At 35.3% G+C, this 27,632-nt stretch overlaps 1 protein-coding gene across 1 annotated transcript in view; it reads left to right on the top strand.

The window, feature by feature from the left end:
- Positions 1-27,632, top strand: part of jmjd1cb (jumonji domain containing 1Cb) — a 249,544-nt gene that overhangs the window by 411 nt on the left and 221,501 nt on the right.

Raw genomic sequence — 27,632 nt, 5'->3', positions numbered from 1 at the left:
TTCTAGGTTTTGACCGTTGGGTAGCTACATGGAAACAGGCTTGGAAGTCAGTCAGGCAATGGAGTCGTGTAGTAGAGCTCTATTTGGATCCCAGTCAGCGTTGGTGGATCGTAATAACAGTTGTCAGCTTGTGACTTTTGTACCTTATTTAAGACATTTTCTCTTTGTACATAACATGCTGTTAAACGTAGAGTGTGTGACATGTAACGAGATCATTTTCATCCAGGGACTTGTTTAACTTACGTTAGTGTTTTGCGTTGAACTATTGAAAGCCATCAAAATCCTGATTTGCAGTGTTTTTTTGTTTTTCACAGTTTCGTTTACTTATTATAAATCAAAGTGTTTGTAATGGTACATTTTGTAATCTAGTATTTTGCAAACAGATGGACCAAATGTTACACATCTGTGTAAATGGCCCGGGCCATAAAGCAATTCTGACCTATTTTCATGAATACATGTATACTTTCACTACTTACTAGGCTCCTGTTATATTTACAAAAAATATTGTTACTTTATTATTTTGTCAATGCTTAATTTAATAACGTATACATAAATATAGTCAACCCGCCTTAAGAAATTATAATACACTACATATATTTGTAGTATTTAAAGATCTCTAATCAAATGCAAAAATGCCATTTTAAAAATATGATTAGCTATTTTTAATTATTAGTAAGGCTTATTCTATCTATGACCTTCTGATTAATATAAATCTTCAGTTATAAAACATTATTTTTAAATGCATTTTAAAATAATGATCATGTTATCTAAAAGTGTAAAAGCATTTTAATTTAAAGCATGAAAAAAAAATGTTTCAAAGATAAGCCTTTACACTAATCTCTTATCCACTGTGGCAAAATCCCACTCGTTCTTTGATCAGTAAGACAGCTCTCATGCGGAGGAGATGAATGGAGCGGCTCCTGTCATTGTGTGTATAGAAGTGTGTACAGTACGCTGGCCGTTTGTTTTCAGGGCTGTGTCCTGAGGTCACCAACTGTACTGCTGCTAATCAGCACACAGAACTTTCCACACTCAATAGCTGCCCTGCAGCTGAAAGTTCAAGCTGTAAATGGTTTTGTGTGTTTGTTTTTTTCTGAAAAGTATTCAGCTTTAGTCTAGTATGGAAAGAAATGAAAGTAGAATATAGTAACATGGAAAATGGCAACGTGGAAATTGATTAAATATAAACTAAAGTAAAATAGACAAAATTACAGTAAAATTCCAACAGATTGCTTTCATTATAAGATTAACTTGATTTAGTTGATTTATTTCATATTGTTCTCATACAATTGCTCACTATTGTTTAATCTAATATGTCCAATATATGTTAGCACATAATATGTATGTAATAAATAGTTTCTATGGTCCAAAATCATGTACACATTTATTGATTACTTTTCCAGCCTTTTCTTCCCATGATATTGAACCGTTTTTATTTGCAAAGCTGTCAGGGACGATGGCTGAAAATTCTCTGATTGCAAAAAATGCCAGTGCAGCTTTCATTAACAGCGCTCAATAACATTGGTAACAACTGGCTGTAAAGTGCTGGAAGTGGCCATGTGATTTGTGGCTTAAGAAAACAGCTCGTAACATGAGATCGGTGGTCGTTCACCGCCCTCCCCCACTGCAGCACAGCATAAAGGCCGCTATGTTCAGCCATTCCCCTGAACCAGAGTTAACCTACAGAGAGATTGCTCTTTGTTCAGTCTGACTGACACTTTAACCCTGTTTTCCTTTGACAGTAATACTCGGTTTCCATATCTTCTCTAAAAAGATTTATTGCAGACTCTTTCCTTTGTGCGCCGTTACTTTTGGAATGACAACAGTTCTGTCTGAGGCATGTCGGTGACATATTTCCTATCTTAATTGTCAGAGGATTAGACTTACATAATATGAAGGACCCCTCCTGTAATCTTGTGCGGTTGTAAAATACTAGTTTGAACGAGAGAAATTACACTTATCGGCAGGAGAGGTTTATGGCTGACAGGCCACGAGTTTAAACATTAAAGGTGGAAGGGAGCGTTAACCCAAATGCAGAGCATTCTAGCGTGTTCGCTTTCAGGGGCGGATTGCGACAGTAGTTTGCAGGAGTGTTGAAGGACACCGCATAAGTGAATGCAATGAGGTGGAAAAACATTGAACTTTTGTACTCTGTTACTGAGTTAGATATATGCTCTCTCCCTTGTGCTTTCTTGTCAGCCTTTTCACGAAAAAGCAACAACCTTCAATTAAAAACCGAACATTGTTGTGAAAAATCTGAATAGAGAACGAGTTACTAGGAGCATATTGTCTGGCTCGGTTTGTTTGTATTTAGGAAACCTGTCTGGAAATAATAAGTTTTTTTTTTTGCTCTTATGTTTTGAAAGGCTCTCTAATTTCCACTGTGCTGAATTGGAAAAATTTGAAATAATTGGAAAATAATGAAATGGAATTTAATTAGTTAGCATGTTATGCTCTTTATTGTGGAAAGAGGTTCTTTAGATGACTAAAATCTGCAATGCTCTTTGGGGAACCCAAAATATATTTTTTTATGGTTTTGCTACAAATAGCCGCCATATTTGAGAGTACATCATTATCTTAAGTCTATGTTAGTGTCAAAACAACAACATAAACAACCTTATTAAATAACCATAATGGACGATAACCGGTTTCAAGGTTTACCACAGTTTGGAAAAGTCAAAGTATTAAACTGAAAACAAAATTATTATATATCATTCCTAAGGTAAATGTAAGTCAGTTTTTTTCATGTATTGTAAATAAATCTGTGTTTTTGAAACTAATGAAGACAGCAGAAGTCAGCGATTTATTTAAATTATTTAACATGTTTACTGATGACATGTTTACTGCTCCAAAATATTATAAATGTTTCCTAAAATGAAATATATTGTGTTCAATGGGAAAAAAAGTTGTTTTTTACTAAGACATTTTAAAAGATAAGTAATCGCAATACTGTGATACCATGATATTTTTATCCAAGGTTATCATACAGAATCTTACATGCATCAGAAACTTATACCAACCTATGCCTAATGTAAATGTGAATAGCACATGTGATATGGTTTTAGTGCTGCACGATATTGAAAACGTATATTGCGATATTTTTATTTTCTGCAATTTATATTGCAATATTTCACCAAATAACTTGAATAACTAAATTTAGAAATAAGTAAATAAGTAATGCTTTTATATTATTTGGGACAATCTTATAGAGTGCATTTACAGGAAATATAATTAATGAATTACCAGCAATGATAGATAAAGTAACAATATAAATAAACACTATTCAGGTGCAGAATTAAAATCAAACGTAAATCAAAAGTCGTATTGTCTTCATTGTATAAATAATTAAATAAAATGAATCTGTTAAAAGCTACATAATGTAATGATTACTCTTTTAAACTCACTTAAAATCCTTACCAATAATACGCAACTGATAAACTTTCAATTGATTATGATCAAACTGAAATGAATCCACAGTTTACATGTGTTCGAAAATGTTTACCTGGTCAGCTATAATATAGACTCCACATTGCAGATCCTGCTATGTTACTATTGGGGATTCACACATTGAGACATCGATGCTAAAACCATATATTGCGCAGCCCTAGTTTTTGATATTGTTCATCAAAGCAAACTTTATTATGGCATATGATATTATTTTAGCCAGCTCATTTGAATAGACATAGCTAATAATTATACAAAAATTAATAAATAAATAAATATATGTGCAGTATGCATACTGTATGTTACAAGCTTTTGTAATTATGCAGAAAACTTTTCAAACATTTAGGAGCTAGAATGGTGAAATGTGCTATTTCTATCACTTTTTTCAGTGCCTCTGACATTTAAGTCTGTTAATAATCGTTTAAATCCTTACATTTGACAACGTTCCACTGACAAAACCTTTATTTCTATTATAAATTCTCTAATGAAGATCAAAAAAGCTTGCTGCGCATGGCACAAAAATGCTCTTCCCGGAATTGGTCCTGTTTAACCTGGGCTGACCTTTGTCCTGTACCAGCCAGACCTCTCTGGAACAAACTACCCTTCAGTCAAAATGTTACTAAGCTCCTCTGTTATAACAACAATTACACGACAAGCTTTAGTCAACACTGTTTCATTGTTGTAGAATAGCAATATTATTCACTATTCAGTATCGGCCTCAATCCTGTTTTTTTATTGTTTTAGCCCTAATGATGTCTTTTAAAATGTCTTGTTGACTTGCTCGACCATAAAATGGCACTTCAGATTTAGTTCTGCTGTGGTTGTTTTTTTTTAAACACACCGATAAAATGACATCTCAGTCCTTTGATTGTACTGTATCCCATAGCAACAGCAGCCCAGCGGTGTGAATCACTGTGCAGGTTTGCACTTAATTCCTGCTGAAAAACCTACAGTTTTCATTATCTGCAGTGTTTGCATTGCAGATGTCATTTGAAAACGTGCACAGGCGTGTGCCAAATGACGATCTAATATATTGTGCAGTATGTATACTCTACCATCTAGTGTATGAAATTCAAAAGGTTATTTTGTCGTCCATCACTGGAGAATGATAGCTAGTCTTCATGCTAAGTAAAATGCAACAGGTAATTAATTACGTTATTCAGGTATATTTGAGGCTTGCTTTTTCTTTATTGACATTTTTATAGTGAAAAGCTCATTCTTAGGAATAAAATAGAACATAAATCTACAAATTGGAATTCATCTAATTTGTTAAATAATGTCCTAATTGTTCATTTATTAATGTAAACAATAGTTTATTCCCTCAGGTCCTGTGTAAATCATTTAAATCAGTTAATTATTCTCATGGCTAATAGAAAGGAGCAAATATGGTGATGGCGAATAGGCTGTGGTGAAAAATCTATTTAGGATGGTGGACAAAGAAAGATAAATGTCAATTGATAGATTAAAGTAATATAAAACATATAAATGGATACTAAAATAGTTCTAATCTAATTAAAACAAATTTTATACAATATGTGTGTACGCTCTGCATTTATTGTAATGCTAGCATATCAAAACCTCCCTTGTGCTTCATGTGAACAGTGTTTTTGAAAAATAAATAATAATAAAAATACATATTTTCTGGGATGTGAATATGTTTGTGTTAGTAATTTAGATGGTTTAGGCATGTTGCTGACACCTGACTCTCAAAGCTTTACAAAAAAATTAATAAAATTGAACATAAACCCAAAAATTGGAATGCTTGTTTGTTATGCAAGTATCCGAAAACCAGTGGCAGGAATGTCCCAATTCAGTCTTTCATCTACCATCGTAAACAATAAATTTTTCATGCAAGTCCGATGTAAATCATTTCAATCAGTTAATTATTCTCATAGCAAATATAGGGGAGCGAATAGGCTGTGGTGAAGAATCCATTTAGTATGGTGGACAAAGTAAGAGAAATGTTAATTACAAATTGTTTAATAGTTAGAAAATATATAATGAATAATAGATTATAGTAATATAAAAACGGGTGCTAAAATAGTTCTCATCTAATTAAAACATATTTTACACATTATCTGTGTACACTGTGTTTTATTACTTAGAATATTGTAATGCTAGCTTTTCAAATCCTCCCTTGTGCTCCATGTGAACAGTGTTTTTGTTTAACACATTGACTTGCAATCTAAATCGGTCACATATATGCGTAGGGGTGTGCGATGTTAAAAAATAAATAAAAAAAAATATTTTCTGGATGTGAATATGAGATTATTTAGGCATGATGCTGACACCTGACTCCCAAAGCTTTCCAAACAAAGCAATAAAGCAGAACATAAACCCAAAAATTGTAATGTTAGTTTGTTAAATAAGTATCTGAAAACCAAGGGCAAGAACGTCCTAATTTTTTCATCTTTAATCTACTAATGTAAACAGTTAATTTTTTATGCAGATCTGATGTAAATCGTTTCAATTAGGTAATTATTCTCTTAGCAAATATAGGGGAGCGAATCGTCTGTGGTGAAGAATCTGTTTAGGATGGTGGACAAAAAAGAGAAATGTCAATTCCAAATGTAATAGTGAGAAAAATATTATCAAAGTACATTATAATAATAAAAAAGAATCTAAATTATGAATAAAATTATTATAAAAATAAAATGGGTAAAATAAGTTCAAAACTAAATAGAACTGTTATTTACACAGTGTTTGTGTGTATGCTCTGTTTTTGTTTTTGTTTTACTTTAAATGGATTAGGCATGTTTCCCAAAGCTTTCCATATTTTTCAAAGTCTTAGTCCAAAAATTAATTTCTGGGGGATTTTTTTATAACCTCATTAGATGATTAAAATGAGATCAGCTAATGTCATGTTCTCACATTTAATCAATAAATTTAATCAGAGTGATATAAAAATATCTCTGTTGCCAATGAAATTAAATCAATATCAACAAAATGAAACTTTGCCTTCAAAAGTGGCACAGAAGCTGTTTAATGCAGCTTAAAAGCATTTACTCACTATTTACAATGCTATGAGATTATTGTTTCATCACGCAGTGAAAGCATTCAGTTTCAAGTCTTGTTTTGTGAAATAATAACATGCAATGTGATATCATGACTCTCCTGTAAATTTTGTATCTGAAAGAGAAACCCATACAAATGCCATAAATTAGTATATTAGTAACATATTCAGTATAAGCTTGCACCAGGGTATCTGCAGGGTCTTAAAAAGTTATAACGTGACTGAAATATTGTCTTGTATGTCTAAAATCATTTTAAATGAGTCTTAATTTTCCTTTGTTAATGTAAAGCTATCCAATCGATTCAACACATCCAATCACCAACAAATACATCTCAATAATACATCTGTACATCTGAATACATTTAATTTTAAAGAGTTTTTTGTTGTTAATTATGTTTAATGGCTATGTTGCAAAAAGAATATGTATATAACTAGGGTCTGCTTGTTTTGACACATCATTTAAAATATTTGGCTAAGAAATAAAGAATTACAGGCAAATCATATTAGATAGGGCAAGGAATTATTTTTCTTTATGGGCCATTAAAAAATCTTTAGCGATTAGCCATATATAAGTCTGAAGTTTCATTCTTCATGGTCTTAAAAAGGTCTTAAAGTCTTAAATTTGACTTAACCCTGTTGCACAATCTTAATAAACTAATTATAACAGAATTATAGACAATTCATATCACACACCCCTACCTATGTGGATCCAATTCAGTTAGGATTTGCTGTCCATGTAGTACGCAGACAGCAAGGCAGCTCGCTTGGCGTTTGGAACAGCGCCTGTGTCTTGCTGTGAAATGGCTGCACTTCAAAACAGTTGAGTGCAATTATGCATATTTAATCATTTAATTGATGTAAACGTACACAGGTGAAATCATTTAGGGTATCGCTACAGTCAAACATCAAAGTGTGTCAGTGCATTTATTGGAGCCACACTGGCTGACCTCTCTGTGTGTGAACGGACACATTAGCGATGGAGGTCTGAATAGCTCTGGGGTGATGCAATGAGCAAGAAGTGTCGTATATCCTGTTATGCTCGGCAATGACACACGCAGAGATTTTTTTTCCCCCTTTATTTCTGAATCACTCTCACATTAGAAAGGCTGGGAATTTATTTCTCTTGCTCAGTTTATGTGGGACTTCCTGTAATTTTGGTTGCATTGAAACCGTTTCTGTTGGTTTCTGAGTCTTTTCAGCTCGAGTTAAGACAGCAAATGCTCAGCAATGAAACACAAACAAGGCTTTCTGTAGGCGGGAATGGACAACTGAGCCAAGCCAGGCTTCTCGCCCTATCTCCTTGTGCTGATCCTTCTCTGCTTTTGTTGAACGTGCTCTTAAGCGGAACCAGATGTCTGCCATTTAGACTGTACTGTATATGGGTCAAAGACAAAAGGGGGTTTCAAGCCTCAAAAAAAGAAAATGCAAAAACAGCTAAAATTTTTCATTAGAATTTTCCTGTACAATAGAATGTGTCTTGTTTATAACAATAGTGTGACAATGTAATAGTTATCCCACATGTTAAGAGTTATCCCACATCACTAATTCATCTGAATTTACTTTGTAGTGCCTAGAAAATGAGTATTTAGTAGGGCTACACAATAGATCGTGTTACCATCGATATAGCAATGTGTGAATCTGCAATAGTCACATCCCAGGATGTTAAGCAATTTCAAATGAATTTAAACCATTTGGATAAGAAATCATAAAGTTTACCACTTTAACAAAGATTCAGTGCGTTTAATTATTTATGCAATGAGGAATGTGATATTTTACATTTGATTATTGCATTTCTGTACCTCATTTCTGTTAGACTCCACCTATAAACTCTACGTAAATCAATGTTTATTTCATTTTTATCTTTGTTCTATTGTTTTCATCTGTTCTTAAATTAATTGTATTTTGTTTCGGCATTCTTATGCAGTCACTCTTGTAAAAATCATCCCAATCAATGTAAAATTATGAATTCTTTCCAAATAGTCATTTTGTGAAATTATATTCAAATCACAATATGTATCACAGAAAAACAAAATGTTGCAATGTCAGTTTTTTTTACAATATTAGCCTTAGTATTTAGAATAAATAAACAAATCAATTAATGCAAAAATGCATTAAATATTACTTATAGTTAATATTACTTATATTTAAGAACTTTAGGACATATTTGTCAGTGCTAACCTTTCTCTACCTGTCAGAAATGTGAATAAGATGCTAAATTAGTATTTCTACACCATATATAGCTCATTTTAAAAGATTTACTCTGTTGTAAAGTAATAAAGAATTTATTTTAAAACACTTAATACCAAAAACATTACTTCTAATAGTGAAACTAATAATTGAACGGTAAAACGATTTCAGATTATCATGCAAACTAAGGCTGGGCGGTTTGGCCCAAAATCAAAATCTCGATTAATTGAACATTTTAACTCGATTACGATTATTGAACGATTATATTATTTCTTTCTTTAATTTTTTTGCTCTCATAGTTCATTGACAGGTTTTGTACAGTAAATATGCTCGCATATTACAAGTGAGAGATTTTAAAATGAACAATGCATTTGTTGATTTTAAAATAATTGAAAGAAACACACACTATCTAGTATCTATGATTATTTATTGAACATCAACATTGAACAACTAAAACTAAAACACACATTGCACAAAAAGAACAGTCAAAACTAGGAAAAGTAATTGAAAAAATTGACCTGTAAAAATTTGATCGATTATAGGTTCTGAATGTCGATTTCGATAACTTTTTAATTAATCGCCCAGCCCTAATGCAAACTATCAGCCACGTAACTTGGTTTACTACACCATGAATAGATGTATTAATAAACTGTACAGTGTTTACCCTGATTTTTTTTCCAGCTATGGTGGCAGGCCTCGTACACAGATCATCTGACTGCCTTTGGCGTTAAAAGCGCAGTATTACAAGTTAAGATCGCATTTATGTTATACGAGCATTAGGCTTGTGCCGGTATTCGGTAATGCGATAAATCACGGTAATGAATATGCACGATATTGTTATCGCGGGCACTTCAAAATACCGTGAAAAATAATAGATCCGAATTTATATTCTTGGAACGCGCCTTAGCTTATTTTCCATCAACCGCTTGAAGAAACACTGCGTATATGCTGCGCAGAACTGATGCGCACTCTGATGTAAACAATCCCCACATGTAGAAGCCCTGTGTGCGCAGTGCGCGCCGCCGCTGCCACCGCGCTATAATCCTCACACGCAGGGGCGGGCTGGCCATCTGGCAAACCGGGCACTTTCCCGGTGGGCCGACGTACTTTTTGGGCCGGGCTGATCATCGTCTTATGAGTTGATCGGCCCATAAAAGGCTTAGCAGCCTATTGTTTTTTTCTGCCTTATTGATTGACGCTGCTGTGATCTGTGACTCTCTGAAAGTAGATGCTTTTTTTCCCGGACAGACAGACCGGGCCGGTCCATGTGACACTCTGCAGCCCATTGGCTCTTATCGGTATTGACATTGGGCTGGCCAAATCACAAACTCCTATTTTGGACTCCGTGTGAGCGTGCGTCGTCTGTGTGTATTTGTCAAAATAGTCGAGAGTCAGAGAGAAGAAACGCAAGGGAGGCGCAGAGAAATCGCGGGAAATACACCGCCGTTTCATTTAGCGATTCTGAAAAGTTCTCTGTTCATTCAAGTACACGGCTAAAAACGCAAATCACGTGACCACACACTCTCTGCCCAGAGCTGCAGCCACTAGTTCAGCGGGTCGGCATAAACCCCAGGTGAGAGTTCAGTGCATGTCAGACAGTTCATCTGCTGGATGGTCTCATCTCACTATAGTTGTTAAACGTGATATTGAATTCCTCTTGTTGTCTCTATCTAACAATTCTTATGTCTTTTGAATCACTTGTTCTCAGTTAACTGTTTTGGCTGAGTGCAAAGATAAGCTAATATATTAATTTATGTAACCACATACACTGATTCTGCACATTGACTGATTGCTTACCTTTATCGTTTAAATTTAATGTACGTTATACTGTTATAATGGCCATTATTGGTTATTAAAACTGATATTCTGCAAAAGAGACCGTGTAAGTCAAATATCAAAATGAAACAAATTTGACTTATATTATGTTTTCATTGTTTAGATAGTGAAACAGCAAGCAGGATGAGGTGAAAGGTTAAAATGTAACACTGTTCCCTTTGAAGATTTACCCATGCATTAGCAGGCAGTTTGAAGACGGTTTCCCTTTGCACATTCACTTTGATATAATTGCTCAAGTTTACTTTTATATTGTGTATTGTTTTATTTATATTTATTTGTATTTAAATGTTTGAAGTACTTTTAGTTAATTAAAAAGTTATTAAAGTTACTAAGTTGACGAAACTGAAGTTTTTTTTTTTTTTTTACCTGTTTCTCTAGTAAAATTACAATATCGTGATAATACCGTATACCGTGATAAAAGCTCAATCAATTAATCGCAGCATGAAAATGTGATACCGGCACATGCCTAACGAGCATGCAAATCTCTTCGCTTACGTGCCAATATACTTTGTTCATGCACAAAACTTCTTGCATGCCCTAAAATGTACGCTGCTCAAATGTGATTTAGTGCATTTATGCAAGTATATCTGCAACATTTATTAGATTTGCTAGGAATATTTATGAATGTCACTAATAGACCAGTATTGATGCATCCTGAAGTAAAGTGAAATGGCCATAAACTCCAGCAAGATAAAGTCATTGTATGTAGAACCACAGACCTTTATCTAAATAAAGTATAATTATGGAAACTGTGATTGTCTTAACTGAAAACTACATCCTGTTTGCTGGCCTCATGCATCGCGCAGCCCTTTCCAGTCAGTCAGCATATAACCTTAAAGGGTTAAACAAATAACGCAGAACAAAATGGCAAGAACTGAACATTTTGAATGAGAACCTGTAATGTAGCCATGATGGGAATTAATTTTTGTGTGATGCCCCACCATGGAAGAATGAATGTAGCAGAAACCATGCTGCATATAAGGGACTGAGTCCACTGGTTGTTGTCAACTCTCATGGTAAAACATATATTTGTTTTTATTCACTTGAAGGTGTAATGTTTTGTCGTTTGGAACCATTTCAACATTTTTTAGCATTTAATTTCAAGTAAAGTTATTCTAAAGTCATAAAGTAGACACTTTAACTGCACCAAATATGTTTTATTTGCATATAAAATTATTTCGTACATTGACGTGCGCCCCAAAACGAGACATTTCTTCCTTGACCCATATTCATTTCCCGGGCATTTATTCACAAATCAAATAAATGGACTGTTACTCTAAGGGCTTGTTTTTTTTTAGCACTTCCATCTGAGGTGGCAGTCATGCTATTTGACAAGCCTGCTGGAATGTGCTCTTAATTAAATTTGCTCTGAACAAGTGAACTCTTGTTGGCTCATAAAGGTAACGGGATTGCAATTCCGACATGAGTGATTTGCTTTGAGTAAGACTGTCCCACTTCCGGACGGCAATATTAGAGTGCAATATCTCAACTTCCCTCTTAGTAGTCACACATTATTACCCAATGCTGCATGTGGAAGTTCTGTGTGGACACAGGAAAGCAGAGCACATGAAAAATAAAGTGTCATAATTCAGCATGATGTTTTTTTTTTATGAAGCCCTTTGTGTCTAAATCCAGTTTAGGACAGGAATATACATTTGAGAGTAAGTGGTTGTTTTGTCTCACGTTTTGACTCTGGTGGCAGTTTGACAGGATCTGAAGGGGGTTGCCGAGAGCCCGTATTTATTGAGTTTTGTTGTGCCTGGGGCTAAAAAGCAACACCCACAAGCTGGAGGTGGCATTGTGGAGCATGACACACCTTTAAAGAGAGGCCCAGTGGGAGGTGTGTACACGCCTGGAGCCGAAACAGCCTTTGAGATACACAAACACACACACACACATATCTACACATACCTTTGGCATGTAGGGCACCACATGTGCCTGCTGCACTTTAGATTGAGTGAAAATCTCCTGGGAAATTTGAGCGCAATTACAGCAAGCAAAGGATCGTCCAGGAACAATGCTGAAATCTGTTCTATTCATCATCTGGTGGAACTGTGTCTGCTGCTCTCGAGAAACCTTTGATGCAAACATGTGCCAATTTTTACATTGTTCTGTGTAGTGGCTGAATATCCCACAATGAATTACAGCTGGGCTGTATGACTGTTTAATGTGGAGCAATAGAAATGTATAAGCCGAATTGTTGATTTAGAGAGATTTTTTTTTTTTGTGTGGTATTGTTCAAAAGTACACATTTTCACATGGCTAATAAATTTTATTATTATTTATTTCTATACTGTATCTATTGACCATGTAACTGCATCATTTTGGAGGATATGAATATTATAAAATTAGGCTTATCATGTGTGGAATGAGATTGTGGTTGTACTCTTCACACCCTACTATTATGTTAACAAACTTGTGTCAGATGAAATATTGCATAATTTAGATCAAAATCATTTTTTACATTTGAATGTAGTGTTGTCATATCAGTATATCGATACTGAAATATTTAGAATGATCTTGCTTTTGGTTATCGTTACTGGCCCTTTCTCTTCTCACCAGCAAGGAGATGAGTGACTGATAGTAATATTAAGATTTTAACTTTTTTTTTTTACTTTAAATCAGAAATTGCACTAATTTAGTTTTTTTTAATTGTAATTTTGTAATCTTAACTCTCCCAAAACTCTTTTCCTCTTTTCCTCAAATCTCTTTTCCATGGCCACTTTTATCTCATTTACTATTCTGTTTCTCTAGAAATTGCGTTGCTATATATATATATATAGATATATATAGATATAGATAGATAGATAGATAGATAGATAGATAGATAGATAGATAGATAGATAGATAGATAGATAGATAGATAGATAGATAGATAGATTTATAGATATAGATATAGATGTATATATAGATATAGATATAGATGTGTGTGTATATATATATATATATATATATATAGAGAGAGAGAGAGAGAGAGAGAGAGAGAGAGAGAGAGAGAGAGAGAGAGAGAGAGAGAGAGAGAGAGAGAGAGAGAGAGAGAGAGAGAGATATATATATATAGATATATATAGTGATAGATATATATATATAGAGATATATATAGAGATAGATATATATATATATATAGAGAGAGAGATATATATATAGAGATAGATAGATATTTATATACATACATATATATATATATATATATATATATATATATATATATATATATATATATATATATCTCTATCTCTCTCTCTCTCTCTCTCTCTCTCTCTCTCTCTCTCTCTCTCTCTATATATATATATATATATATATATATATACATATATATATATATATATATATATATATATATATATATATATATATATATATATATATCTATATATATATCTATATATCTATATATATATCTATATATATATATCTATATATACAGCTATATCTATATCTATAAATATATCTATCTATCTATCGATCGATCGATCGATCGATCGATAGATATATAGATATATATATATATATATATATATATAATCTAACAGTCGCAGCTTCCAGTTCATGAGGACTTAAATTCAGTGATGACCAGCATGATCTTCAACATAAACAACACAGGCACAAAGTAATACATGCTTCTATGTTCATTAAGCAATGGCGCAAATGCCAGTAAAATGGTTGCTCAAACCTAAGTAAACCTAACATATTTAAATACTCTCCTCCTATAAAATTTGAATTTGAAAGAGAAACCCCATACAAATGCAATAAATTTAACCCTAATAATGACTATGCCTTTTTTTTATCTCTAATTTAAACACCAATAGATGGTTCGCACTAGCACAAGCTGTTAGTAAATCTGAACCTTAAAATCACCCAAAAGTTTTTTATGTCATTTTTCAGAAGCATCACCAGTGATTGAATGAAAATGGTTAAATCCATCCAACGAAGAGTTCTGTCAAGTTTCTCATGTCTTTTTGTCGCTTGTCCAATGGATTGTGGGTTGCCTTGCCTAGAGGGGATTACAGAGTGCATAAAATCAGTGTCCTTTAAATGAAGGGCAAGGTTCCTTCTCTAGTGTGAAACACTATTCTTTGTTTGGAAGCTCTATGGGCTTCATTGATTGGTTCCATACAGTGGAAACCTGACCTTTAGCAGATGTTTGAGGTCTTGCCACGACTCAGTGTGATCTCCACACTAGACAGCTTTCTCCTTGTTATGTCGACCAAGGGGCACATATCTATGACAAGACATGAAAAAAAAATTAACCATTGATGTATTTAAATGAGGCAGTCATTCAGTCATCACAGGGTTCAGAGGTGGTGATCTGTAATGAACAAGAAAGATGACCCGAATAAAGCCTTCATGTTCTCAGTCAAGTCTCAGGTTTGATTAGCATGTTGTCAGATCTCAGTGGTTTGTATTGACGTGTGGCATGAGAATACAGGAAAGGTGTGTGAAGATTTTTCAGCTAAAAGGTACAGTTCATCTGAAGATTTGCTCACCCTTGAGTGGTTCAAAACCTTACAACAGGAGATAATTTGAAGAAAGCTGTAAACCATTGACTTCCGTAATGAAGATAATAAAACGATGGAATTGTTACAGGTTTCCAGGTTTCTTCAAAATATCATCTTCTGTGTTGAGATGAAAGTAAGTCAAACGTAAAATGTTGACAATTAGAATTTTTGGGTGAACCATCACTTTAATAAAAGTTACCGTTGCTCTACAGTGAGTGCAAATTATGTTCAGAACAGTATATTGACATAATATACTTGCGCTAAATGCTATACTAGATGCTTAATTTTAAAAACACCCATATAATTAATTACCATGTTTCCTTTCCTCAATCTCTGCGTGCAAATTTCCCTACCCCCCATTTTTGATTAGGAATTAAAACTGTCTTGAGGGTAAAAATAAGCTGTAATAATTGGGTTAAATCTGGCGATATGGGCTACAGTGTGATTAAAGGAAGCTTTTCAAATACACAAAAGCATTTGGCCCCTTAAGCCTAGCAAGAGGACCACTTCCTCTGGGCAAAGATGCTTACAACACAATAACTTAGTATTAAATCTAATTAGGCTAAATGAATGCTTCATCAAAGGGGAAATAACACTGCGAAATTCACATGTGGATTTCTGATTATGTTCCCACCTCATGATAAATGGGTGCTGGTGTTTGCCATGTCGCTTTAGCAGCCTATGCTAGGGTTTCTCCGCAGTGGCGAGTACCATGATCCAGTCCTAAATATGGTTGAAAAATATTGGAAAAACTGACATTGCAATATTTAGCTGTGTGAATATAATTTCACAAGATGACTATTTGGAAATAATTCATAATTTTAGATTAATTTAGATGATGCTTTAGGGTAAAACATCTGCATAAAATGAACATTGAAAAAGTTGTAAAATAAACGAAAGAGCCCCTGTTATGAATTTGTGAAAGTGCACCTTGTTTAAAAATATCAATTTAGTTTTTTTTTAATAAAAGATTTGAATCAGAGTCATTTAAATGATTTGTCTTTTGACTGTTTGACCTCGATATGAAACAATACCAAATATGAAATGCTGGATCTGGTAAAACGTGAACGCGCCTTTCCCTTCAAACACTAGCAGAGTGCAGGTGTCTGTGGGACTGATCATGACTGAAGATGAGTGAACATTAATGAGTGAACGTTCTGCTGATTAATACAAACATCTACCCTGCAGTGGGGGATTCGTTAGCCATTTGTTAACGGATCAGAAAAGACTATGGACATATGGGGCTTTTTCTGTACACAGTTCATGGATCAGTTTCTTCCTCCATTTCACAAGTGTAAGTAAGTGCGATTAAAATGGTTGCCTCCATGTTTTCGCTAGCTTGCAAAATATGTATTTAATTATGTTTTGTTACTAGTAATCGATCTACGTGGCTTGTAGTGTATTTGGTAAACTCTTTATATTTACATATCGTGTCTAAAGCCACGCTGAAAACGTGGCACATGCCGATTTGTTTACAGATTTAAATACATTTGTGAGCTCACGATCCTCTGTCGTTTGTCATTGCTATGGCCACCTTCAGCTGTACCTACACACGTGCGGCGGTCAATTTTCACCTTGTTTAACTTTTGTAGATGTGTGGGTTAATACTGAATGTGTGTCATTGTTATTACTTATGGTTAAGAATAGAGCAATATGCTGCCAATCAGCCAAGATTATCATCGCGCTAAGGTGGGGTTTGGGAACAAATAAATCAATGAACGAGTCATATGGGAGTCATTGTGATTATTAGGTAAAAATAAATGCATGTTATAAGACAATGAAAGTGTTTTTTGACCTTGCATACATATCAGGCTGTTGTTGTAGACCCCCAAAATCAAAATATGACATATTAATGCATAAAAGGGGCTCTTTAACGCTCTAAAACATAAAAATAAACATCGCTTTATGGTTTTCGGTCAAGTTCAGACAAAAAAAAGTTCAGTAAAATAACAATGTAGTCTTCATTGTATAAATAATTTAACAATTATTCATTGTTAAAATGGCAAACTTTATAATGTCCAAAGGGTTTAAATTCAATTAAAATTGCTTGATATCTTGTGACGTGACTATTGCAGATTCACAATAGCGATGCTGAAACGATATACAGCCCTATAGTTCCAATGAAATCTTGTGTCAGTATGATGACAGAAGAATCGCTCGCACAAATAATGATTCTTCACCTTCTTCAAAGTCTTCAAGTCTGGTTGTTTGTCATTAGCGCGGCAGATTACATAAAAGTACACACCACAGGAATATCAGCATCTGGATTATTGCGCCTCTGCCCGCACCGAATGAGTCATATCTGCGGATTAGGCTGTTTTCTTTTGGATTTTCTCTGTGCATGTCATGGATGAGCCGCCACATAACGGCACAAAACAGAGACCGTGGAGATAAGGATTTGCCGTCTTTTTCCAAGCTCCCTTGCATCTCTGTTTCATAACCCCAAATTCATTTTTATTCTCAGCGCGGATCTTGTTTGCCGAGGAAAGCAGATAATCAAACAGACTTGCTTATGACGTGCCATTTGGAAGTCTGGCAGCGTGAGCAGAGAGTCAGTGTGCAGGATGTTGTGAATTTGATGTGAGCGCAGCTCCCTAAAGGCCGGCTTAATGGGATGGGAGCAGACACGGCTGCCCTGTAGAGGGATTTAGGAATGAACAGTGCGCGCTCTGTTTTTTTTCCTCCAGCTTGGTTCATCCCAGTACGGCTGCAGAAAGCACCGGGCCTTTGTGTGCATGTGTGTGCATGCAGGAAAGCGGTCTTAATGCGTTTGCATACCCGCTGTTGGAATTTTCTTTCCTGCAGGTGGTTGTTGGCAGTAGGGCACTCCATGTCAGGCATGAAGGAAAAGAAAGGAATGCTGTGCAAATATGGAACGAAAAATGGGCCCCATTGTTCCATGGGTAATAAGACGTGTTGTGTGCTGTGCTTTACTGCGAGTTTGTCCGCTACTAGTCGCTTTGAAGAAGGAAAATTGGAACGTTTAGTGGGAAAAATAGAGCCCTCAAGAAACAGAACATCTGAGAGTGGGATTTGTGCTCTTAAATATTAGACGAAAGAAAATTCCTTGGGCAAATTACGTACTTAAGGAGAAGCATCACTCTTTGATTGTCAGATGTTATGCAATTCATTGTCAGCATGGGTCTATTCTTACACTGGTGGTGAATTGTATCGTATTAATGCAGAATAAATACACTTATACCTGAGACAAAGTAAATGACTCGCATGCTGCTATCTCTTTAAGCCTCAAGATAGCGCTTTGGTTGTAGTTAACCCTTGTGTGCTGTTCAAATTTACTACCCTTTTGTTATGTTCGTGGCTGTTTTTGCTGCATTGACTTCCATTATAATGACATTTTTTGATTGCAAAGGCATGAGATATGTGTCAAAATAAGAGTTTCCATTTGCTGAAACACAGAGAAAGATGTGGACAAATTAAGACTCAAAATCACCCCAGAGTGGATGAAAACATCCCCAACAGCACACAAGGGTTAAATAATAAAAGAATCATTGGTTTGTTTTTTATTTAGTTTTCTAGGTTTTTGTTTATGTTGTTGATTTATAGTAAAGGAATAAATAAAATAATTTCTCCTCGGTTATCTTAAGAATTTAGTTTCATGAAAACAAACCTTAAGTGCTGACCTCAAAATCCTCACGGACTTGGATAAATTCCTCAATTTGGCTTGGTGATAAATTCTATGTTCTTTATTGAATAACGTTATAAACTGTCACCTGAATGGTGCACACTCACTTGTGCCTTTATGCTAGGGCTGGGCGATATGGCAAAAATGCAATCTTTATTATTATTTTCCATATTTAACAGTAACAATATATTTTCCGATATAAGTTGTTAATGCTTCCAGATTTAAAAGAGTACCCCAACAATTACTGAAGCCACAAAAATTAGAGAGTCCATATTAGAGAGTCCATATTAGAGAGTCCATATTAGAGAGTCATAGAGAGCCAACATATTTTTGGCCAATAAATCTTCGGTGGCCGAAAATTTGGTACATTTCTAATATCAACACACTTTTAGATTCCCATTGTTGCACATTTCTGTTGTGTAATTGGCTCTGAGATCAATATAGAGTAAAAAAAGTCCAGAGCTTATCATTGTTATTGACATAAATTTTATTGCGATATAATATTGTTTATCGGCCCAGCACTACTTTAGGCTAACTGCAATGAGGAGTGTAGGCACTCTTGGGCGTTGTGATTTCTTTCTTTTCTTTTTTTTATCCAAGTGTATTTATATAATGTTTTACAAATTTGTTGTGGTTCAATTGAGTAAGTGTGAATGCAAATCTTTAAGTTCAGTTTCAAAATTAATACACTCTAAGAAATACTAGTTTATTTAAACCCAAATTGGGTAAAATAAGGACTAACCCAAACATCGGGTTAAATTTGATCCTATTCATTTAGAAAATTAAGCATCAGTTGGTTTAGTTCGTTTTACTTTCAGAATTGGGTTGAAATAACCTAGCATTTTTAGAGTGTAGCGTGAACACTAAGTGAACTAAGAATACATCTGTTTTATTTGGCCACACTAAATGAATCAAAAGAATTTAAACTACAAACAAGGGTCTAAATCACGATCGTTTTGGTCGCATATGCACCTGAAATCTTATTTGTGTCACCTCAAAGTATATTTGGGAGCATTTGTGCGAGTGCATAAAATTGTTGCCGTGTGACCCGTTTTCACAGCAAAATGTTCACCTGATGCACAGATTTAGGAGACATTCATGCAGAAGGCACCTTTGCACCTAAGAATGTGAAACGCAGCGCTCAGGAATGGTTTAAATCACTTGCTGAAGTAAACAAAAGCCCGCAATGTTTGCCCCTCCTTTGCGCTCTTCTTATTGGCCCATTGCACTGTAACTGAACTCAAATGGATTGGTTAATATCAGCTGTCAATCATTCAGTCAATGCCTTCTGTCTTCAAATGACAGGAAGCTACAACCATGAAAATGTGAAGCGCTGAAGACGAGAGAATGAAAATAACAAAAGAAGATTTTGTTTTTTAAAACCACCTAAAGTTAGAAATAATAGCACACCTTATTGGTGATCATGTGATGAATGTTAATCCACCATTTACACTTTTCGAAGAGTGGATAAAGTGACATCAAGTCTGCTATGAAAGTGACTAAAGCCATTTACCGTTAAGCTTGAGTGGTTCTATTTAAATTTATATTCTATTTAAATCTGTTAATATAACACTTGTAGTAACTGTCCTCCTAACTTTTGGTGGGTTCGACTAAATTTTGGCTGGTTTAAAAATTAAAAATTGGTTTAAATTAAAAAATTTTAAGTTAGGAGCACCGGTGCTTCCAAGCAAAAAGGTTAATTTCGAGCCCTGTACAAATGTGAACACACCCATATGCTCACAAGTTCTACTGTAATCCACAAACACAGATAAAATCATGCTGATCCATGTCAATAGATGGCAGTGCAGTGTCTGAGTGTACACAAAACAGCTGTTGCAAATAAAAAACTATTCATGCCATTTTAAATAATAGTTTGTTTCTGAAGTCATCCACAGACCATTTTTGGGTTCTTGTCTGGAGATGTGATCTTTTGTCTTTGGGAACGGTTATTTTCATGGGGTTGCGTGTAACAGTGGGATGGAATTTCTGTAGACCCAGGCTGACATCCTGCCTGAGCGCCTCATCTGGAACTTTGTTTGCTTTTGCAATACCCAGTCCTCTGCTCGCCGCTCCCCTGGGGGCCTGAAACCGGGGGCCTGGTTAGAGTATGTCAGAGTGCGGTTTCATCCGAGCGTAGGCGACATGCTGAAAAGACCCGTTGTGCTGCGGCCTTATGCTGGAACGCAGACAGCATGCTCTCGTTAAGGGCTCGCATCCTTGAGAAAATGGCGGGAGATTTGCAGTGGAGCAGTCAGCGTTATTTTGAATTTCTCGACTCTGCTGTCACAGACTCATATATTTAGTTTTATGTAAAGGAAGCAAAGGACATGGTAAATTATGTTGTTTTTCCTGAGGGGGGGATATTTCCTGTAGATGCGTGGGACTTAGTGGTAATTTAAGGGTGCATTGGGGAGACATCCCTGAGTTCACACACAGAGGCAGGAGGTCTTGCTCCGGCCGTAGCTCAGGCTTCCCATAAGGCCCCTGTTCCACCCACACTCTTCCCACCTCTTTTTATGGCAATCCCAGTCCTCAGTGATCTTCATCCGTGCCTTCTGTTTAACTTGAATGCGTATATAACACTTTTTCTTTGCTTCTTGCATTTGGAGTCCTTCCTCCAGATGTGGCTGTGGTTTGTAACCATGCACTGATATAGTCTCACTTTGAATTTGGAACTGCGTTGCATGCCATTTAAACCGGTAATGATCTTTTTAAATACTGTTTAATGCTGCTGTGTTGGATTATGTGAATTTTGCCGCCTGCAGACATCACCTGAGCTGAACTCCACCACAGTCACTGTCACAAAACTGTTTCAGCCTCAGAAGGCATGCCCACAGGCCGCCCACTGTTGGTTTTCTGATTGTCTGATGCATGTGCGCATAAAACTGGAAGGCGCTTGTGAATATCACAGGCTCCTATCAAATTGCTTGACTGCTATATGCAGCTTCTAGGAATTGAGTGGGTTTCTATCAGTTCACCACGACACTAAATTTTATCCGGAAGCTTTCAAGGAGGAACTACACACTGGATTGAAAAACATTTATGAGGTTTGTGGCTTCACATCTTTGAATTATGCTTTCAGTAGAAAGTAATCTAGATATTTCCAAGTGGAAGAATCTATTTTAGATTTCCACTGTTTCTTATTACATGATTTTTTTCCATTTTTTCTCTGCTTTCTGTAATTGTTTGGAGAGGTAAGACCCTGGTTTATTTAAAACGAACAAATTGTCGCCCACAATTAGTTTGTTTGAGTTAGTTTTGGCATTTTAAAGCAGCTCACTAAAGTGAATAGACGTTTCATTTTGAGCTTCCATTGGTTTGTGACGATTAAGCAATTGCTTGGCGTGTTTTGCAATTTTGCCATATTTAATGTGTGATTGAATCATGTATTATACATGGATATCTGACAGCCAATCATCCAAAGCAACAACACTAGGGATGCACCAAAATGTAAATTCTTGGGTGAAACCAAAAACCGAAAAAGAGGAAAGCAAGGCCGAAAACCAAAAACCGAAACACTGACAGAAATTATGCCAATTTTTAGCACCATTCCATTTATGTCTATGACTGTTTACTAACCTTACTATGATCAAGGCATTGCAATTGCGAAATTATTAAAAAAGTTGAAAAATTATTTTAATCATTTTGTGGTTACTATGGTTAATATAGTAAAAACATGGTTCATTTTCGTAAGGTTTTGATAAGGGTCACCGTTAAGAAGTTCTTTGCAATGCTCTTAAAGAAATTCCTTACCTCAGTAATTTTTTCCAATCTTTACTTTTTATGCAAACGCACACTGATCCCTCTCTGCTGCACGGTGCGCTACTCTCTTCGCGGGTTCTCCGTATTCATCATGGTCTAGATTATTTCGCGTGCGCACTGCTTTATTTCCGCCTCCAAGTAATGATCTTTATCAAGTACAGTTGCGATGATGTTCAGAGGATCAAGCAGGCAGCGTTTTCTGTTTGTGTCATCATAACATACTGTTTCAGTTGTGTTGTTTTGGTAATAAAAATCTTTTGTGTCATTTTCAGCCAAAAATTTTCAATGGCTGAATATTCAGTGCATCCCTAAACAGAACTTTTGTGCAGAACTTTTTAAAAAATCTGCAATTTTTTCAAATGATTTCAGGAGTATCGTAACTAAAAACGTAAGATATGAAAAAAAAATACTTTGTAAACTTCTATTTAATGTTTGTTATATGCAAATCCTATTAGATCCACTTAAGTCTCTTATATAATATATCTACTAACAGACAGAAAAAATGAAATCGTAAATGAAACAAATTAGCATTTTTTTATAATAGTCAATAATTTAAAACTGAATAAATATAAATTTACACACATTTACACAAGTAAATAAATAAAAACTTAATGATGGACTAAAAATCTGTGGATTTCTTTACACGCAGATTCCGTGTGGGTTATACCCATGAGCAGGCATAGCCACTGGAATCTTTTTAGTTCGAGACTTGAACCCTGAATGTTCTTGTTCACTTCCATAGATTTTTAGACGTTAAAACTTATGTTGTTTTATGACTTGTTTATGCTATTTGATGTTGCAAACTGACATTTTCTTGTTCATGCACTTGTTTGTAGAGCATGTAGTTGAAGCATTTTCTGCCGTTTATTATTCCTAGTAATTTCTGCCATAGGCAAATGAATCAGTCCTAAAACAATTGCAAAAACGAGCGCACTTTCACATTGAAGAATAATGTCAATACCAGGGCCTTTACCTGAGCTAAAATTGGGTTAAATTGGTAAAATTAAAGGTTAAATGGTAAATTTTGCATTTCAAAATTGGTCATCTACTTTTGTCTGTTGAATTTGCCACAGTACCTTGTTTGCATTAAGAAATACTTAGGTTCAAACTTTGCTTCATTGAGAATGAGCAGTCGTATTTATGTCCACAATTATTCTTACCTAAATCACAATGGAAATTCAGAGCCATTTCAGTTGTGCTGGCAAAACGCTTGAATGTTCACTTGTGGTTTTGGCCGTGTCCTCATGGAATGTGATAATGGAATGCGAGTTTCTTGAGCTGCACTCATTTACAGCGCTTTGCTGGAAAATCCCATCTGTGAGAATCAGGCCAGACTTGAGACAAATGCAGTGACAGAAGGCATCTTAATACCAGACAGAGCCTGGACTGCTGCCACCTGGTCTTCTTATATATATATATATATATACACCATGTATCCGTGCGAGATGCAGCAACCGCTCAAGTAACAGTAAGATGCAAATGCTTTGACATGTCAGTCATGAAATGCGGAGCTCATAATAGGTTACATTAACTTCAGATGTTAAGGACCGTTTTGGACTGGACCCAAACATTCTTCACTGATAGAGTCATTGTTACAGACTCCAAACACCTCTTTATCACCAGGCAGCTAAAGCCACTGTAATTACAGGTGTGTAAGTGAGTGAAAATAACACAACAAGCCTGTACAGCAATCATGTTGCAGTTTAACATAATGGGCCCTGATCAAATGCGGGAATTTAGTTCTATGACTAGGCTAGCTTTTGTTTATTAAAGAGAGAGAGAGAGAGGGAGAGAGAGAGAGGGGCCAAGAGGAAAAAGAGTGGAAATGAAGTTTCCATTCCGTGGTGCAGTTGTTTGCCTTCGCTGCAATTTGGCGGGAGTCCTGTGGCCAGACGTCTGTCTTCCATTAGGAGGCTAAAATACCCCACTGTGTTTCTACTCTTGGCATGGGGACGTATACATCATCTTCAACATTTTGAAATTTCTTGGCTGGTGTCTGCCTGTTTATTGAGTAACATGTCTGCGAGCAGTTGACGCAGCTTTCGCTGAGTGTTTTCAATTAAATATTTAAATGTTGTCCTGCTTGGGGTCATAGGCTATATTTTCATGACTTAGCATTTTTGTGATTTGTACTAGTTTGCATTGTGCTGTTGTTTGGATGTTTATCTCTGGATATCGTCTACATCCTGTCGCTCAGTGATAAATTAAATATGATAAACACTGTTAACTATTTAAGAACAAACTGGCCTGCAGAAACTGAAGTTTTACCGTAAGTGTCCTGTGAACCCTACACCTTATGTTACAGTTTGAGGAGGGCTTTGCCACTGTTTTTAATAGGGCAGACAGTGAATAGCACATTTAAATTGCTTCAAGGGGTTTATATATCCAAAATATGATCATTATTTTTATACTGTTAATATTTGGAAAACTGAAAACTTTTTTTACGGGTTTTGGCTATTCATTTATACAACAACGGCACTTTGGGGTGACTACAAGTGCAGTTAAAGTGATAGTTCACCCCAAAATAGGGCCCAACAATAAAGACTGGTAGCATGCAAAATGCTTGGGACAGTAGACAGGATCATTAGTGGCCAGTGCTGTCTAAAGTTTTATTTACTTGTGATTATTTGTCAATTGCGTGCAAATACAGTTTTAGAATCGAGAAACAGTTTGTGCGTTAAGCCTTTAAATGCTACCTTTTCTGTGACGTCCTAAAAACCATAATACTTTTTGGTTCCACTTACCTGATTGGATGTTGATTTCTATTGATTCATTAAAAAATAATTTATAACTGAAATAAAAATACCTGCATATTTTCCATACTGCTCTTTTTGTTTGCATAACACTTTGAATTTTTCTCATGATATATTTATTAACATTTTTAAAATATTTAAATTCTCAATTCACAGACTAGATTCAAGTTTAGTTACATCACAATTGTATTTTTTTAAATTGTCAGATCTATTTAAAGAAATGTTATGCTGAATAAAAGTGTATGTATACACAATGGCTTTTGAAAGATAGCTATTAATTATTATTATAATAACAAATATTATCATTATTATTCATTTCTGGTAGGGTCAGTGAAAAATTTTGGCAGGGCAAGTAAAAATCTGAACCACTGGCCCGATCACTGGCCTAAGAAAAAATCCTAAGCGTTGAATTCTGAATGTTCTATATAATAATAATGATAATAATAATAATATAAATAAAATGATCTTATCATTTACTCACCCTTTACTTCTTCCAAACCTGTTTGAGTTACTTAATTCTGGTGACCACAAAGGAGGATATTTTGATGAAAGCTGTAAACCTGTAACCTTTGTTATCCATAGTATTTTTTATACTATACTAAAGTGCGACCTTAATCTATGATTATTGAACTTCAGTGTTGAACTACTGAAATTAAAACACACATAGCCTAAAACAAACAGTCACTTTTTTCTTATAAAAAAAAATGTGAAAACAAATAACTTGCAGTTTTGGAAACAAAATGAATTATTTTCAATGTTTTCAAAAGTAGAAATTAAGCAAATAACTCTTGTATATTATGTAAATAATATTTTAAACAGTGAATTTCTTGAATTTTGTGTAAATATTTTCATGTAAATAATAATTCATAATTGAAATTAAAAATGGTAATAGAAAATATGCTGTCATATCTGGCGCAGCTTCCAATCATCATTAATGTAATGCAAACGTGCGACGTGTAGTTACATTTTTTGAGAGGTTTGTGGGTATGCAACCACACAAAGGCTGTGCCGGACCATACCCGTGCGTTCAACGTAGAAGTATAAATCAGCCTTAACAGAGCGGGGTCACGTGACTCGACACGTGGCAGAGATAGTAAAAAATTGACCTGAAAGAATTAGATCGATTATAGGTTCTGAATGTTGATTTCCATTACTTTTCGATTAATCGCCCAGCCCTAGCTGGAATAGTTGGTGGTTCATTCTGCTGCGGAGACATACTATTTAGTTATATTTGCAGACCCATGAGAACAAGTATTATTGTTAAATATAATACAGTAATGATACTACAACTAAAAACAAACATTTGTCTGGATATACCAGTATGGCCACTAACATATCGTGCATCCCAAATAGGCATTGCTTTTTTGGTCATACCAACTGGTTTGAAGTCTGTGTGATTTAACATATCAATTTGCTCTCATGCTGCAGTTAATATTATTATCTTAAATGATTAGCTAAAGCAGGCATGTAACATACAGTCGAGTCTGCAGCTCTTTGGCTAAACAGCTGAAATTCATTTAGCTTGATTTACGCAGTCGGCCCCTCTGAATCTGAGCTGCTTGTTGAGAAATATAGTGGCCTCTCGACAGGAAGCACAGACAATGCCAGTAATGATTGTGAAAAATAGAAAGCTGTTTTTTTTTTGCCCTGAGTCAAGCCTTAGCCCTGAAATAACCTAAAATAGTTTGTTGGTGTGTGTGCACTTGTCATCCCAGTGCTCATGTTTCCCGTTTCAGGGTTCACCTGCTGTGCTGGACAAGCACATGGAGGTGCCATAAAGTTGCCCTCTCTGTAAATTTGCAAAAAAAAATATTTCAACTGACTGTTTCCCGTATCACATCCTGTTTTCTATAGCAACCACAAGAACAAAGTAGAAGCTCGGCACACCACGGCAGGAAAAAGTGAGAGAAAGGAAAAGAATCAGAGAGCACGTGAACTGGGTTGGAGATTTATGTGATCGCTGGAGGAATTTCACATTTCTGCACACAGCTGAAAGACATTAAGGCCATGTTGAACCTGAGCCCTGTTTCAGATCCCCTCCCTGCATACACCCAGCTAAAGGTCACCCAATGTCCTATCATCAACAAACACACTGTATGACCAAAATCAGTCGTGTATTAGCTGTGATTGTTTTAATGAATGGATTTAAGATTAAAATGCATGGCTGTGTGGTTTAGCGGGAGCTTATTGGTAGGTACTGGGTTCTCACAAAAACTCATGGTTATAATCAACAGAACTGTCTTGACTCAAGTAGTAATCCCTCGTTTACATTGTGTCTGTGCCTTATTGATCACCAAACAAAGCTTTGTGGTTTTGTTGTGTCATTCATATTGTATAGAGGGTAGGCATGGGCTGGTATAAGTTTCTGATGGTATGATAACCTTGGATAAAAATATAACGCTTTCACGGTATCACAGTATTGTGATTACTGCTCTAAAATAAGGTTTTTTAAATGTCTTAGTAAAAAACAACAACTGTTTTTTTCTCCATTAAAC

Source organism: Danio aesculapii, chromosome 12 (genome assembly GCF_903798145.1).
Source record: "Danio aesculapii chromosome 12, fDanAes4.1, whole genome shotgun sequence".
Lineage (NCBI taxonomy): Eukaryota > Metazoa > Chordata > Actinopteri > Cypriniformes > Danionidae > Danio > Danio aesculapii.
This window is presented reverse-complemented; position numbering and strand designations above follow the sequence as displayed.